General features: G+C 42.1%; 1 non-coding gene across 7 annotated transcripts in view; it reads left to right on the top strand.

Annotated features, from left to right (window-relative positions):
- Positions 1-23: 23 nt before the first annotated feature.
- Positions 24-17,573, top strand: part of LOC101419946 (uncharacterized) — a 58,466-nt gene continuing 40,916 nt past the window's right edge. For 5 of the 7 annotated variants that reach the window (XR_011649854.1, XR_011649855.1, XR_011649858.1 and 2 more), the window contains exons 1-2: positions 24-2,044; positions 16,851-16,902. This is a non-coding gene — a transcript (uncharacterized protein). Of the gene's footprint in view, positions 2,045-6,123; positions 6,350-16,850; positions 16,903-17,573 lie in introns of all 7 variants that reach the window. The other 2 variants (XR_011649859.1, XR_011649860.1) reach the window with 2 other exon arrangements.

Here is a 17,573-nt window from a genome sequence, read left to right on the forward strand (position 1 = left end):
GTCTGGGGGGGAGGGAGGGAAGGGGGCGGGTAGGTGGGGATGGACCGGGGAAGAGGGCAGGGGCGACGTCTGTGGGGAGAGGGATTCCGTTAGGACTTCCGCGCCGGGGCCTGAGGGAGCCGTGGGTCTCGGCGCACAGGAAGGCGAGGGGGCGCGACAGGGCCCGCGGCCAGGCCCGGGTCAACGGGCCGTCGCCGCTGCAGCCGTTCTGCCTGAGGCCTCAGATGGCGCGAGTGAAAATGTGGATACCCTGGAACGGGCTTGTCGTGATCGGGAAGAAAATGGAACTCCTGGGTAGGATCACGCCAAAGCCGAGGTCGTACGACGAAAAGCCTGGGTCTGAGTTTTGGAGACCAGACGCTGCGCAAAAGGCTGACTTGCTAGGGAAGTGGGGCCCGACCCAGGAAAGGATGGATGTGAAGCTACTGCACAACCTAGCGAGTGCGTGGCCCGCTTCGGCAGGCCTGGAGGAAGGCAGCCCCGGGGAGATTTGGGGAAAGCAAGAGGTTAAACGCGAAATAGGGGCTGAATCTGAGGGTTCCGGGACTGCACCGGCGTCTAGAAGGGGTTCTGGGTTTGAAGAGAGTTTGAGGTCCACCGAGGAGAAGGTGGGGACCAGGGGAGAGGGAGTGAGGTCCCGTGGAGAGAAGCTGGGGGCCAGGGGAGAGAAGGAGAGGTCCATTGGGGAGAAAATATCCAGTGAAGAAAAGCTGGGGACTAGTGAAGATTTGCGATTCAGAGAATATAATGGAGAGGAGCAAAGGTCGAGTGCAGAGAATCTGAGGTCAAGTGGAGAGAGGCTGGGGAGCAAGGGAGAGAGGCGGGGGAGCAGGGAAGAGAGGAGGTGGAGCAAGGGAGAGAGGCGGTGGAGCAAGGAAGAGAGGCGGGGGAGCAAGGGAGAGAGGCAGGGGAGCAAGGGAGAGAGGCGGTGGAGCAAGGGAGAGAGGCGGTGGAGCAAAGGAGAGAGGCGGGGGAGCAAGGGAGAAAGGCGGGGGTCCGTTGGGGAGAAGCACAGATCAAGTAAAGAGAAAGTGGGGTTGAGTGGAGAGAAGCTGAAGTTGAGTGGAGAGGAGCTGGGATCCAGTGGAGATTTGAGATCCATTGGAGATAAACTGGGGTCAAGTGGGGAGAAGCTGGGATCCCGTGGAGAGGAGTTGGGGGGTTCAAGAACGGGGAACATAAGTGAAGAGGAAATTAGGGAAGTGCTAGAAGTTACTGATGATGAAAAAGTGGTAGAGATGACTGATGAGGAGGTGGACATTCCTTTCGAAAGGGTGGAAGGGAGTGATGAAAAGCTAGAAGGAACTGCAGAGGGAGAGGAAGTTGAGGGGGCTGGCTTGCATGAAGAGAAGGATATTTCTGATGAGTCCATTTCTATGGAAGAGAAAGGACTTTTAGGTAAGGGTACCAGTGAATGAGGCTGATGAAGGGCTAAAGCAGAAGAAGGAAGGAGAAGCAGATAAGGAAAGTATTGTAAGTCAAAGAAAAATTAGAGCCAAGCAAGGCATTATTGATTCTGAAGGGGTAAAGCTGAGAGAGGAAAGGAGCGAGTCTCGGCCGGAAGGAACAGAGAGTAGGAATGGAGAAGAGATTCTGGGGATGAAGGCAGAGACTAGGGCCAAAGGAAGTGAAGAATGGCAAAGAGGGGAATGGGGACAGTTTTAGGGGAAAGAAAAGATTTGACAATGAGTTGATAGGTAGAGGAAAAAAGAATACCGGTTACTTGGAGGACAGCTGTGAGAAACTTGTAGGGAAATCTCTGAGAAGTGGACTCAGGATGGGCTGAAGCATTTAGTTTAACACACGATTGAGTATAGAGATGTAGGAGAATGCATAGAGGGAAAAATGGAGAATTACAGCTGGGTAAAGGATAGATACTGAGGGTTATGGAAGAAGAGAAGCTGATGTGAGCAAAGACAATTTTTGAAAGAGGATCCTGAAGAAGAATGAAGTCTCCAAAATGATAAAAGCAAGAGGAGAAGAGATGAGGAAAAAAAAAAAAAAGTGGGGAAAAAAGAAAAGGAAGACGCCAAATCCCATAATGGTGATTATGTTTGTTGGTTTTTATTTCTTTCTTGAGAAGGAAAATTTATTAATGACCGGCCGGGCCTGGGGACTCCTGTCCAAAAAACCCGAGCCTGTTTGTTGGTCTTTAAAGTTATTTCCTTCATTAATTTCAATTTCTCTACTCTCCTCCCCCATGTAGCCAATTTTACAGCCTTTCCCAAAGCCGTGTTTATAAGGACAAAGCTTGTCCTCATTGATCTTCCCTCTAACTGACCCCCAAATTATATCCAGAAAAATTGCTGGGCTTCACTGTTTTAATCACATCCTCATGATCACCATTACCATGGGTTCCCATCACCTCCACATCAAATCTGAATTGCTCATGATCGGGTTGAAGTTTTCTCAACTATCTGTATTTTCATTGTTTCATCTTTCTTCTTGCCCCTTTCTCTTCCACGTACCTTTTTTCCTTCAACTTTTTATTTGAAAATAATTTCAAATTTACAAGACAGTTGCAAAAATAACACAAACCCCATGCAGAGAACGCCAACATATCCCCATCTAGATGTCTGTTATCATTTTGCCACATTTTATTGGGTCATTCTATTTCTGAATCCTATGTATCTCCTTTTTTTTTTTTTTTTTAAGATTTTTAAATTTCTCTCCCCTTCCCCTCCCCTCCCGCCCAGTTGTCTGTTCGCTGTGTCCATTTGCTATGTGTTCTTCTGTCTGCTTGGATTCTTGTCCGCGTCACCGGGAATCTGTGTCTCTTTTTGTTGCGTCATCTTGCTGCATCAGCTCTCCGTGTGTGTGGTGCCACTTCTGGGCAGGCTACACTTTTTTAGCGCTGGGTGGCTCTCCTTACGGGGCGCACTCCTTGTGCGTGGGGCTCCCCTATGCGGGGGACACCCCTGCATGGAACAGCACTCCTTGTGCACATCAGACTGCACGTGGGCCAGCTCCACACGGGTCAGGAGGCCCTGGATTTGAATCTTGGACCTCCCATGTGGTAGGCGAATGCTCTATCCGTTGAGCCAAATCTGCTTCCCCTATGTATCTCTTTATTTTCTAAACATTTAAGAATAGGTTGTATACATCATGCTCATTGAACATTTAATGCTTCCATATGTATTTCCTGAGAACAAAGATATTCACTTACATAGCCACCTTCAGTGCAGTTACCAAGTTCAAGAAGTTTAACACTGCTATAAAGCTTACAGTCTGTACTCCAAATTTTGCATGTATCAGTAAAAACCATTAGGGCCTTTTCTCCCACATTGTTAGATCCAGTCCAGATGGTGTATTACATTTAATCGCTATTGGTCTTTATTCTTTCTTTTTCTTGTTAAATGTGGAATTGAACTTTCCCATCTCAACCACTTCCAAACATACAGTTCCATGGGATCAGTCACACTTACATGTTGTGCCACCCTCAACACCACCCACCACCAGAACCTTTCCATCACTACAAACAGAAACCCAGCACCTATTATGCATTAATTCCCCCTTCTCCTTCTCCTTCCTCCCCTGTTCTATACCTGAACTCTTCTTTCTGTCTCCTTGAATTTGCATATTCTAATTATTTCATGTAAATGAAATCATATCTATCCCTCTGTGTCCCATTTATTTCATTCAACATGATGTCTTCAAGGTTCATCTGTGTAGCAGCATGTATCAGAATTTTACTCCTTTTCACAGCTGAGTAATATTCCATTGTATGGATACACCACCTTTTATTTATCTGTTCATTCCCTTTTTTTGCCTGATTGCTTTAGCTAGAACTTCTAGCACAATAGTGAATAACAGTGGGGACAGTGGGCATCCTTGTCTTGTTCCCAGTCTCAGTGGGAAAGCTTTCAGTCTTTCATGTTAGCTGTGGGTTTTTCATATATGCACTTCATCACATCGAGAACATTTCTTTCTATTCCTATCTTTCAGAGTGTTTTTATCAAGAAAGGATGTTATATTTTGTCAGATGCCTTTTCTGCATCAATTGAAATGATCTTGTGATTTTTTTCTTCTTCAATTTATTAATGTGGTATATTACACTGATTGATTTTCTTATGTTGAACCACCCTTGCATACCTGGTATAAAGCTCATTTGATCATGTTGCATAATTTTTTAATGTATTTTGGATTCAGTTAGCAAGTATTTTGCTGAGGATTTTTGCATCCATATTCATTAAAGAAATTGGTCTGTTTTCTTTTTTCTTAATATCTTTATTTGGCCTTGGCATTAGGGTGATGTTAGCTTCATAAACTGAGTTTGGTAGCGTTCCTTCCTGTTCAGTTTTTTGGAAGTGTTTGAGTAAGATTGGTATTAGATCTTTTTTAATTATTAGCAGAACTCACCTGTAGAGTCCTGGACTTTTCATTTTGGGGAGGTTTTTAACGACTGAGTCAATCTAGCCATCTCTTTATCAACCTTTGGATAGCTCTGCCTTTTGACTCTTGTGAACATCGATCTTCAAATAAATGCCTGAGTGCCTCTTTCAGTTCTTTTGAGTTTATACCTAGAAGTGGGATTGCCAGGTCATATGGTAATTCTAAATTTCAATTTCTGGGGAGCCATCCAACTGTTTTCCACAGAGACTGTACCGTTTCCCTTTCTCACCAACAATGTACTAAAGCTCCCATTTTTCCATGTGTTTGTTACCGCACTTGTTACTTTTTGCTTTTTTTAGTAATAGCAACTCTAGTGGGCATGAGGTAGCATCTCATTGTAGTTTTGATTTGGATTTCTGTAGTGGCGGACGGCGTTGAGCATCTCTTCGTGTGCTTATTAGCCATTTGTGTATCTTTTTTGGAAAAATGTCTGTTCAAGTCTTTTGCCCTTTTTTGTAGTGACCCCTTTAGAATCCTTTCTCATTTCTCTCTGTGCTTGTTTTTCTAGTATTTTCTTTGTGGTTGCTAGGGGGCTTAAATTTAATATCCTAAATCTGTAACAACTTGTTGGATTTGATACCAACTTAACTTTAATAGCATACACAAACTTTTCCCTATACCCCTCTGTCCCCCCACCTTTATACAGTTTTTTTTAAAGATTTTTATTTCTCTCCCCTTCCCCCCGCCAGTTGTCTGCTCTCTGTGTCATTCTCTGTGTGTTCTTCTGTGATTTGCTTTTTTTTTTTTTAAAGATTTATCTTATTTTATTTTATTTATTTCTCTCCCCTTCCCCCCTCTCCCCCTGCCCCAGTTGTCTGTTCTCTGTGTCTATTTGCTGCGTGTTTTTCTTTGTCCACTTCTGTTGTTGTCAGCAGCACGGGAATCTGTGTCTCTTTTTGTTGCGTCATCTTGTGTCAGCTCTCCTGGGCAGGCTGCACTTTCTTTCGCGCTGGGTGGCTCTCCTTATGGGGCGCACTACTTGCGCGTGGGGCTCCCCTACGCGGGGGACACCCCTGCGTGGCGCGGCACTCCTTGCGCGCATCAGCACTGCACATGGGCCAGCTCCACACGGGTCAAGGAGGCCCAGGCTTTGAACCTTGGACCTCCCATTTGGTAGACGGACGCCCTGTCCATTGGGCCAAGTCTTCTTCCCCCTTATACAGTTTTTGTCACAAACTATTTCTGCATATAAATTCATAAACTTGATTCATCATTACTTTTTATGTATTTGTATTTTAGATTCTGTAGGAAGTAAAAAGTGGGGTTACAAACCAAATATACAATAATACTGGCATTTATATTTTCCCATGTCATTTGACCTTTACCAGAGATCTTTATTTCTTCCTTCAGCTTTGATTTATTGTCTTGTTCCTTTCAACATGAAGAACTCCTCTTAGCATTTCTTGTAGGAATGGTCTAGTGATGACAAACTGCCTCAGTTTTTGTTTGTCTGGGAATGCCTTAATCTCTCCCTCAGTTTTGAAAGACAGTTTTGCCAGATTCAGAATTCTTAGTTGGCAGTTTTCGCCTTCACCACTTAAACATGCCATTCCAATGCCTCCTTGCCTCCATGGTTTTCTGAGAGAAATCAGCATTTAGTTGTTTTGAAGCTCTCTTGCATGTGACATGTTGCTTCTCTCTTGGGGCTTTCAGAATTCTCTTTATCTTTGGCATGTGACAGTTTGATAGTTTCGTGTTTCTAAGTCTGGAATTCTCATGTTTGCCTTCCAGGCAACTTAAGGAGCCTGGAAGAACAGTTAATCAGAAGGCAGTTTGGTCAGCATGGAATCCGAACAAAGGGAAGTGGAAAGTTCAGTGCGGGTCACGACGGAGTCACCCTCCCGGTCCATAACGTAACATACCACGGCCTTTCTCAGAGCTCCCAACACTCACGCCCTTGGCTAGGTCAAACCTGAATGGGCCTTGGCAAAATCTCAGTCTCAAGGCTCCCTTGTAGGTAATACAACTGGTTAAATTACAGGGTTTTAGTTACAATGCATAGCCCAGTCATGCCTTTCTGAGGCTACACATTTACTATATTTACCATCAATTTCTTGCTTGAATTGTGTTCTTCAGTCACACATTTATATATTATTTCTTTGATTGTGTTATTTTGTAGTTTCTATTTATGATTGGCTCATCTATTATTTTTCCCAGAATTAAAAATAAAAGGTGACTGTGTCAGGCTCTATGCTGCACGCTATATGAACTGCTTCATGGAGTACTCACAACAACCTGATGTAAAATACTGCTCTTCTTCCTTAGAAATGATAAGTAATTTGTCTAAGGTTATGTAATCAATGAATGGCAGGCCAGGACTCAAACCCAGCGGTCTGCTTCTAAAACCCACATTCTTAGCCACCGCATCATACTGGTGTATCAGTAACTTTTTAAAGTGGCAGTGGCAATACTTGTTACTAGAAGAATCAGAAATATAATTAAAAATTTTAAAAAGAAAAGAAAAAGGGAAAAAAGTCCTCAATTACATTAATTCTTTCTAGAATATTTTCGCCATGTGTGAATATAAACCATGTCTTTAGTTTAACAAAATGGGATCATTAATCATACTTAATGATTAATAAACCATTTTCTAAATTTGACATATCCAATAATCTTTTACATTTAATTTTTAAATTTATTTTTGTCACATATGTTCACAGTTTAAAAAATCAATTAATGTTATAAAACTTATAATGAGAAATAGAAGTTCCCCCAATCCAATCTGGCCGTCTCTGGTCCTGCTCCTTTCTACTCTTCTAGTTCTTTCTTTTGTCTTTTTTCTTTTGTCTACATCCATGATTCTAAATGGCAGGCTTGGACTGCTATTTCTTTTTTTAAATCAATTTTATTGAAACATATTCATAAACCATACAATTCATGTAAAGTATATAATCAATGGCATTTGGTATAGTCACTGAGTTGTCCATTCATCACTTTAAACAATATAAGAATATTTTCATTACTCCAAAAAAAAAGACATGAAAAAAAGAACAAAAGACAAATACATACAAAAAACCTACTTCTTAGTAGCCACCTCTCAATCTCTCTACCTTCCCTTGCCATACAAGACTGCTAATCTATTTTCCTCTCTGTAATTTATTTGTATTTACATTTTGCATAGATGGAGTTAACCAATATCTAGTACTTTTTGTCCAGTTTCTTTCACTTAGCATGTTTCCTTTTTTTTTTTTTTTAACCCTTGTGGGAAATTATTAATATATTACTATGCACTACTGTCCACAGTGTGTTTTGGTTGTATTTTTGCCCAAACATCTCTCTGATATTAATCTCTTATAACATTAATACAGTTGTTCTGTTTCAGAGAAAAACGTTCTTATATATGCACTGCTAACCATTCTAATTTTTCACAAGAGGGTTTGCTATGTTATACAATTCCATGTTTCATTTTCAGGATTGTTATTTCTTGATTTTATTTTTTTTAAAGATTTATTTTTTATTTATTTCGCTCCCCTTCACCACCTCCCCCCCCCATTGTCTGCTTTCTGTGTCCATTTGCTGTGTGTTTTTCTGTGTCTGCTTGTATTTTTGTCAGCGGCACTGGGAATCTGTGTCTCTTTTTGTTGCATAATCTTACTGCATCAGCTCTCCCTGTGAGTGGCGCCACTTCTGGGCAGGCTGCAATTTTTTTTGCAGGGGCGGCTTACCTTACAGGTGCACTCCTTGTGCATGGGACTCCCCTACGCAGGGGATACCCTTGCATGCATCAGCACCGCACGTGGGCCAGCTTATCACACGGATCAAGAGGCTCTGGATTTGAACCCTGGACCTCCTATGTGGTTCGTGAATGCTCTATCAGTTAAGCCAAATCTGCTTCCCTTGATTTTAACTTTTAGACATTATTTGTTGACTTCTTCTTATGGTTGATGAAGACTTAGGTTTCCTATGTCCCTGGACCCTTACACATTTCTATTCTGCCATCCTTCCGATAAAACTGTATCACCATTTGAGGTTAAATCATTATTTAGTGTTTACATTATTGTGACTATATGAATATTTTTCATGATTGAGTTAGGTAATAGATTATATATTCCCTTTATTGTATTATCCCCCCTCCCTGAGTTTACAGTAGCCTTGTATGGGCTTTTTTTTTTTTTAAGATTTATTTAATTCTACCCCCTCATTATTTGTGCTTACTGCTTGCTCTCTGTCTATTCATTGTGTGCTCTCTGTGTCTGCTCATTTTCTTCTTCTCCTTTTTATTATTTTTTTAGGAGGCCCTGGGAACCCAACCTGGGACCTGCCATGTGGAAGGGAGGCACCCAATCACTTGAGCCACCTCCACTACTTGCTTTTTGTGTCTCTCATTGTGTCTGCTCATTGTGTCATCTTGTGTCAGCTTGCCACATCAGCCCATCATGTCAGCTCGCCATCTTGCTTGTCTTCTGTGGGAGGCACTGGGAACTGAACCCAGGACCTCCCGTGTGGTAGGTGAATACACAACTGCTTGATCCACATCCATTTCCCTCATATTTTTAATTGTTAAGTTTTCTACATGCCTGTTATGGGTTGAGGTGCGTCCTCCAAAAAGGTGATTTGAAGTCCTAATCCCCAGGACTTCTGAGTCCTAAGGCCTCAGAATGTGACCTTATTCAGAAAATAAGATAAGGCCAAACCGGATTAGAGTGAACTATAATCCAATATGATTGGATTCCTTTTTAAGAAGGAATAGTTTTAAGATATGATGGGTGTCCTTTTTTGAAGAAGGAAATTTAGACATAAAGAGACACAAGAGAGAAGATGGTCATGTAACAATGGAAACAGATTGAAGTACTGTAGCTGCAAGCTAAGGAACACCAGCTAACCACCAGAAACTAGGAAGAGGCAAGGAAGGCTCTTCCTCTACAGGTTTCAGAGGGAGCAAAGCTCTGCTGACACCTTGAGCTTGGACTTCCAGCCTCCTGAACTGGAAGACAATAAACTTCTGTTGTTTTAAGCCACAGAGTTTGTGGTACTTTGTTATAGAAGCCCTGGGAACTAAGACAATATTCTTTGCTAATTTTCCCTAAAAGCTCCGAAAGATCTGTAAATGCCTTGCCATATTTTTGTCCATACAGTCAAACCTAAAAGATAGTCTGTCAACTCTCTTTTTTCCTGACAGTCTCCTTGGAGTGCTTCATCCTCTGGATGTCTGGTTTCTAGGCTTGCTCCACAGCTATCTTCTAGGGCTTCTTACCATCTGTGATGATTTGAAGCTGTATGGACCCCAGAAAAGTATGTTCTTTAAAGTTAATCCATCTCAGAGATGTAGACCCATTGCACATAGGATCTTTTGGTGAATAAGATCTTAAGCTGTGATGTGCCACATTCAGGGTGAGTCTTAACCTTCTTACTGGACTCCTTTATAAAAGAGAATGAAATTCAGACAAAGAAAGAGAAAGACACAGAAGCAAAGAGCTGGAAGTAATGAAACCCAGAAGCGAAGGGATAGACCAGCAGACACTGCTTGGTTCCTTGCCATGTAACAGAGGAGTTCAGGATCACCAGCAGCTGGTCTTCATGAAGAAGATATCATTTTGATGATGCCTAGATTTGGAAATTTTCACAGCCTCAGAACTGTAAGCCTCTAAGCTAATAAATCCCCATTGTAAAGCCAACCATTTCTGGTATATTGCTTTTGGTAGCCTAGAAGACTAGACCATCTATATCCATTCTTCTATGTTGGATCTCCTATTACCTTGATCTTAGGTATTTGTCTTTTTGTTTTATACCCTCATTTAGGTCAACCATATCATCTAATAGCTTCCAGAGAAAGTGTCCACTGGATGTAAACTTTATGATACCTTATCTGTCTGAAAATATCTATTCTTCCCTCATATTTAATTGACAGTTTAGCTGCATGTAGAATTCTAAATTGGAAATAATTTTACCTTAGAATCTTAAGGGCATTACTTTACTATCTTCTAATTTACAAGTGTTTCTGTTGATAAGTCCAGTTTTGTTCTTTTTCTTGATTCTATGGATATTACTTGTTTTTCTCCCCTATGTAAATTACCTGTTTTCTACCACCCAATGGCTAAACCGGCATCATCATCTCATTTTCTGTGGTTTTAGTAAATGATCTTAGAGCCTGAATGATAGCTCCATCTTATCTTTTTTTCTTCCTTTTGGCCTCCCTTTTTTTGTTCAGCTCTTTGGGCAATTTCATTAAGTTTATCTTCTTATCCTTTCTATTGAATTTTTCATGTCAACTCTCTCTTACTTACTGATTGCTTATATATATGTGTGTGTGTGTATATAGATATATATATATAATGTCTGCTTTTGTTTAATACGTATCACCTCTTTGCTAAGTAAATTAATTATAGCTTTTTTTTTTTTTAAGATTTATTTATTTATTTATTTAATTCCACCCCCCCTCCCCTGGTTGTCTGTTCTTGGTGTCTATTTGCTGCGTCTTGTTTCTTTGTCCGCTTCTGTTGTCGTCAGCGGCACGGGAAGTGTGGGCGGTGCCATTCCTGGGCAGGCTGCACTTTCTTTTCATGCTGGGCGGCTTTCCTCAAGGGCGCACTCCTTGCGCGTGGGGCTACCCCACGCGGGGGGACACCCTTGCGTGGCACGGCACTCCTTGTGCCATCAGCACTGCGCATGGCCAGCTCCACACGGGTCAAGGAGGCCTGGGGTTTGAACCGCGGACCTCCCATATGGTAGACGGACGCCCTAACCACTGGGCCAAAGTCCGTTTCCCAATTATAGCTTTTTAATGTTTTTATTTTTTCTTCTCTTTTTTAAAAAAACTTTTTAACAAACACTCCTCCTTCCTTTATGTTTTTTTTTTTCTTCAGCTTCTTAAATCATTTTCTCTGAGTTCCTTTCATCCCCCACCTTTTTTTTTTCTTTTTCCTGTAGTGTATTTGTGTGTATGTTGTTCTTGGAGACTTTACAATAATGAAGATGTCTGATCTTTGGTTGCCTATTTATGTTTAAGAATCAGGCAGTAAGCAGAGCAAATTGAAAACTCTGTGTGTGTGTGTGAGGGGGTGCTTGTTGATTCATGGGCCTCATTCCAAGGTGAGTGGAACAAACAGGTTTTTTTACTGGGTACCCCAAATGTCAGAGTCTGTAGATTGCACTGTAGGGACTTTTCTGTCTTTCCAGAATTCTCCAATCTGCTCTGGAGGGGATATTTGCATGGCTGCCATTGTTGATGTGAAGACAGCAAGACAAAAGGGATAGGACTGTGGACCCAACATTTATCATGCTTATTTTTACCTTGTCTTTGTGTTTTCACCCTAATGCCCACCCCAACCTTCAGCTGTGCCTCATCTCCCAGAGTTAGTCATTCTCAGATTCAGTTTCTCCAGAGGATATCCCAAGGGCGATTTGCCAGGCTAGAAAGTTTTTGGCTTCTAAAAAATTTCCCTGCTTTCAGTTTTGTACCTTTCTTCCTCCCTCTGAGGTACCTGGTTCCTTCAGGGCCTGAACTTTTCTGGGGATCAGTAAAGCGAACTGTTACTCTTTTTAAAAATTTATTTATTTATTTAAGATTTATTTTATTTATTTCTCCCCCCTGCCCCGTTCCCCCCATTGTCTGCTCTCTCTGTCCATTTACTGTGTGTTCTTCTGTGTCTACTTGTATTCTCATTAGATGGCTCTGGGAACTGATCTGGGACCTTCTGGAGTAGAAGAGAGGCAATTACTCTCTTGCGCCACCTCAGCCCCCCTGTTCTGCTATGTCTTCTTATTTTCTCTCCTCTGTGTCTCTTGTTGCATCATCTTGCTGCGCCAGCTCTCTGTGTTGCCCGGCACTCCTGCGCGAGGTGGCTTTCCCGTGTGGGGCAACATTCCCATGCAGGGCGGCGCTCCTGCATGGGGCCGCATTCTTGAGTGGGCTGGCACTCCGCCTGGGCCAGCTCACCATGTGGGCCAGCTTGTCCTCACCAGGAGGCCCTGGGCATTGAATCCTGGATCTCCTGTATGGTAGATGGGAGCCCAATTGGTTGAGCTACATCTGTTTCCCTACTCTTTTTATTTATTTTCTCCCCTTCAAGCACGTAAGTCCCTACTTCCTCCACTCTGCTAAATTGTTTTCCACTCCATCTCCAAACAGTTGTTGACCTCTCTAATATGCTGTTGTTTGCTCTCCTGTCCTCTTCGTCATTTTTATTCCTTTGCTTTCGTGTAGGTGGGATTTGGAGATAAATATGTGTGCATGCATGTGTGTGTATGGGTGTGTTCATTCTGCCACATTTGACAAAAAGTCTCATTCATTACATTTTGATTGTTCTTAATTGAGCTCTCAAAAAGTAACCCTAATTTAGTCTTGAAGGGTACCTTGCTATTTTCTTTATGAATTTTCTTGTGTGAATATGGCTAATACATTGGACAAATATACCAAACTAAATCAGTTATTATAAACATGTTGCAGGAGGCAGATGTGGCTCAAGTGATTGGGCTCCTGTCTACCATATGGGAGGTCCAGGGTTCGATTCCCAGGGCCTCCTGGTGAAGGCAAGTTGGCCCGTGTGGCAAGCTGGCCCACGCAGAGAGTTGGCCCATCGGGAATACTGGTCCACGTGGCGAGCTGGCCTGAGTGGAGTGCTGGCCTGCACAGGAGTGCTGGCTCATGTGGTAAGCTGGCCCAAGCGGAGAGCTGGCACAGCAAGATGAGACAATAAAAAGAGACAGAGAGGAGAGACAATAAGAGACACAGCAGACCAGGGAGATGAGCTAGCGCAAGAGATTGAGCACTTCTCTCCCACTCCAGAAAGTCCCAGGATTGGTTCCTGGTACCATCTAAAGAAAACACAAGCGGACACAGAAGAACACATAGCGAATGGACACAGAGAGCAGACAATGGCAGTGGTGGGGCGGAGAGAAATAAGTAAATAATCTTAAAAAAAAATAAATGTGTTGTGATTTCTCCCATATTTTTAAAAAAAGATTTATTTATTTATTTAATTCCCCCCCCTCCCCCGGTTGTCTGTTCTCTGTGTCTATTTGCTGCATCTTGTTTCTTTGTCCGCTTCTGTTGTTGTCAGGAAGTGTGGGCGGCGCCATTCCTGGGCAGGCTGCACTTTCTTTCGCACTGGACAGCTCTCCTTACCGGGCGCACTCCTTGCGCGTGGGGCTCCCCTACGCGGGGGACACCCCTGCGTGGCAGGGCACTCCTTGTGTGCATCAGCACTGCACATGGGCCAGCTCCACACGGGTCAGGGTTTGAACCACGCACCTCCCATGTGGTAGACGGACACCCTAACTGCTGGGCCAAGTCCGTTTCCCGATTTCTTCCATCGTAAAAGCAAAATCCTCTCTTTACCCCACTTTCCCATCCAGCAACTGTTGCATTTACTAGCTCCTGTGCTATCCAGAAAAATGCCTCTTTCCCTCCCAAAACACATTCAGGGCTTAATCCAGATTAAATTAAGGATTTTGAGAGAAAGAGTATATCCTGGATTTTCCAGATGGGCCCCAAATCCCATCACAAGTACCCCTGTAAGAGAGAAGCAGCAGGAGATCAGCACACCTAGAAGAGGAGGAGGCAGAGATTGGAGCGATGGCCACAAGCCAAGGAACACTGGCAGCCACAAGAAGTTGGAAGAGGCAAAGAGTGAGTCCTCCCCTAGAGCTTCCATAGGGAGCACAGACCTGCCGACACCTTGACTTTGGACTTCTAGCCTCTAGAACTGTGAGAGAATGATTTCTTTGAAGCCACCCAGTTTGTGGTCATTTGGCAACCAGCCCTCGGAAACGCAGATATTCCTCTACAGCCGAACTCTTCCATAAAGTTGTGTAGCCTTGCTTTCTCTAAGTCACCTCTGTTCTTTTTTCTCCAACTGTTTTTGTTGAGCATTTTGCTGTTTCCAAAAAAGTTGAAAGATGAGAGTAACAAGCAGCTGAATATTGTCTACCTAGATCCAATGGTTGTTAATGAATAATACACTTGAGCACACATTTCCTAAGAATAATGACATTGTCCTACACATGCACAATATTGAAGTAAATTAAGAATTAAAAAAAATTAATAAACTAAGAATTAAAATAATTCCCTAAAATCTAATATTAAAATGCCCTTTGTTATCCCCAAAATATCTTTCATGCCCAGAGATTGCATGTGGAATGTGATTATTAACTCTTTTTAGTTTCTTTTAATCTACAAAATGCCCCCCCCCCTTTTTTTTAAACAATTTTGGCTTTTTGAAGAAATCAGGCCAGTTATCTTATGGATGGTCCATGTTCTGGATTTGTCTGATTGTGTTCTGATGGCGTCGTTTAATCCATTCCTCCATCTGCCCTAGTTCCTGTATTTTGGAAGTTGGGGTTGGAAGCCCTGGTTTCTTTTTCTGAGTAGTACCCATCACCCTTGGACATACTCTGAATTTCCCCCTTTTTAAAAAACTTTATTTTGTATGTTTAATAATTAAAAATATAAACAATAAAAGAAAACACAGTTGAATAAATACTTACATTTCTCAAATGTACTGGATACATATAAATTTTTTAAAAATCTTACAATATATTTGATTCATAGTGGTGCAATCATATAGTATTTGTCCTTTTGTGTCTGTCTTGCTTCCCTCAACATAATGTCCTCCAGGTTCATCCACGCTGTCATATTGCTTTATGACTTCATTTCTTTTAACCACTGCATAATATTCCGTTGTGTTAATATACTACAGTTTGTTTATCCATTCATTGATTGATAGACACCTGGGCTGTTTACAACTTTTGAAAATTGTGAATAATACCACTACAAACATAGGTGTGCAGATGTCTTTTCATGTCACTGCTCTCAGTTCTTCTGGATATATACCCTGAGGTGGTATTGCAGGGTCATGTGGCAAGTCTATATTCAACTTCCTTAGGAACTGCCAAACAGTCCTCCACAGGGGCTGTACCATTCTGCTTTCCCACCACAGTGCATAAGGGTTCATATCTGTCCACATCCTCTCCAACACTTGTAGTTCTCTGTCTTTTTAATAGTGGCCATTCTGATAGGTATGAAATGATATCTCATTATAGTTTTGATTTGCATTTTTCTAATCATTAGTGATGTTGAGCATTTCTTCATGTGTTTTTTGCCATTTGTATTTCTTCTTTGGACAAATGTCTATTCAAATGTTTTGTTCATTTTTTAATTGGGTCATTTGTCTTTTTGTTGAGTGGTAACATCTCTTTATATATCTTGGGTATTAAACCCTTATTGGATATGTGATTTCCAAATATTTTCTCCCATTGAGTTGGCTGCCTTTTCACCCTTTGGCAAAGTCCTGTGAGATGTAAAAGTGCTTAATTTTGAGGAGGTCCCATTTTTCTATTTTTTTGTTGCACGTGCTTTGGGTGTAATGTCCAAGAAACCACCACCTACCATAAGTTCTTGAAGGTGTTTCCCTACATTTTCTTCTAGGAGTTTTATGATCCTGGCTTTTATATTTAGGTCTTTGATCCATTTTAAGTTGATTCTTGTATAGGGAATAAGATAGGGGTCCTCTTTCATTCTTTTGGTTATAGATATCCAGTTGTCCCAGCACCAGTTGGTGAAGAGACAATTTTGTCCCACTAACATTGACTTGGTAGGTTTGTCAAAAACCAGTTGACTGTATAGGTAAGGGTTTATTTCTGGATTCTCAATTCTACTCCACTGATTGATTTGTCTATTCTTATGCCATTTCCATGCTGTTTTGACCACTTTAACTTTGTAATATGTTTCAAGGTCAGGCAGTGAAATTCCTCCCATATCACTCTTCTTTTTTAGAATATTTTTGACTATACGGGTGCACTTTCCCTTCCAAATGAATTTGCTAATTGCCTTTCCTAATTCTGTAAAGTAAGCTGTTGGGATTTTGATTGACATTGCATTGAATCTATAAATCAGTTTAGATAAGAATGACATCTTCATGACATTTATTCTTCTAATCCATGAGCACAGAATGTCTTTCCATTTCACCAAATTTTTGAATCAAAAGCTGAGTCAGCCTTAGGCTGTTCCCCTTTCTCTCCAGTGTCCTGGGGAGGTGCATCCTCTACAATCAGTCCCCCGCTGGAAGAGAGGGAGAGTGTGAGGGTAGGATTTCTCCAGTCCTGTGTGGCTCCCAGGCAAACCACATTGTGCTCCCACCCTGCCTGGAAGGCCTGGTGGGACACAGCAGACCAGATTTGTGGGTCAGAAGCCGAGTCAGCCTGAAGCTGTGTCCTCCTCTCTCTGCTTTCCTGGGGTGGCGGATCCCTGGAGTGCCCTTTGTCCACAGCTGCAGGCCTGAGAATTCTAAAGTGTCTTTGGTGTGGGGAAGGGTGCTGGCAGCAGTAGCTGCCGGTTTCAACTACACTTCTGCTATCACGATGCCCCTCCTTTGTCCCTCTCTCCTCTGGGCGAGTTCCAGCATTCGCCTGGTGTCCTAAATCCTAGAAGACGTTTTTTCCAGGCTGTTTCAGCCTGTCCTCTAGCTATTTTTCTCTGAATTTCCCTTTGATGGTTGTTTATTTTCTTTTTCTCCTGCTAGGATGACAGCTCCGTGAGGACATCCGTGTATATCTGATCAGTTACCTGTCCAGGTATATTGTAGGATTCCATAACATTCAGTGACCACCTGTCTCAATACTATTTACCTTTATTAATCAATGGCTGTAATAATTTCCTGTTTCTTAGGCTATCTCTTTCATGTATTTTGAAGCCTCAAATGCCTAAAATTGTTAATTCCATGCTCACACCTGAGGCTTGTCTAGATTTAGACTTCTTTGTTGAAAATAATTTTCCCTCATTGTTTTCAAGGCTTTCTTCCCAGCCTTGCCAGTGAGAAGTCCAGGCCCATTTTTACACTTGGACTGTTGTACACAACGAAGTGTTCTTTGTATGTGACCAATTTTTCTCTTCCCATCTTCCCGAGACCTGCTTCTTTGCTGGTGGCTTGTTCTTTCTTCTGTTCTCTAGGAGCTATGATCCCACAGATAATAAACAAGAGATATTGGATGTGGGAAGAGTTATAAAGATAATGAAACAGACAGATGAAGCCTGGTCAGAGGATATTTTTGACAAATGATAACGATAGCTAACATTGGCTGAATTCTTGTATAATCAGAGTAATTTAATCAGCACCAGGCTAAACACTTCACATGCTCCACGTCACGTAATCTCCTGCAACAGTGCTTTGAGACAGGAACAATTAGCCATCAACTTTCCTAGGGTCATGCCCTGAGCCCAGGCAGCCTGTCCCCACAGCCACAAG

Source organism: Dasypus novemcinctus, chromosome 10 (genome assembly GCF_030445035.2).
Source record: "Dasypus novemcinctus isolate mDasNov1 chromosome 10, mDasNov1.1.hap2, whole genome shotgun sequence".
Taxonomy (NCBI): Eukaryota; Metazoa; Chordata; class Mammalia; order Cingulata; family Dasypodidae; genus Dasypus; species Dasypus novemcinctus.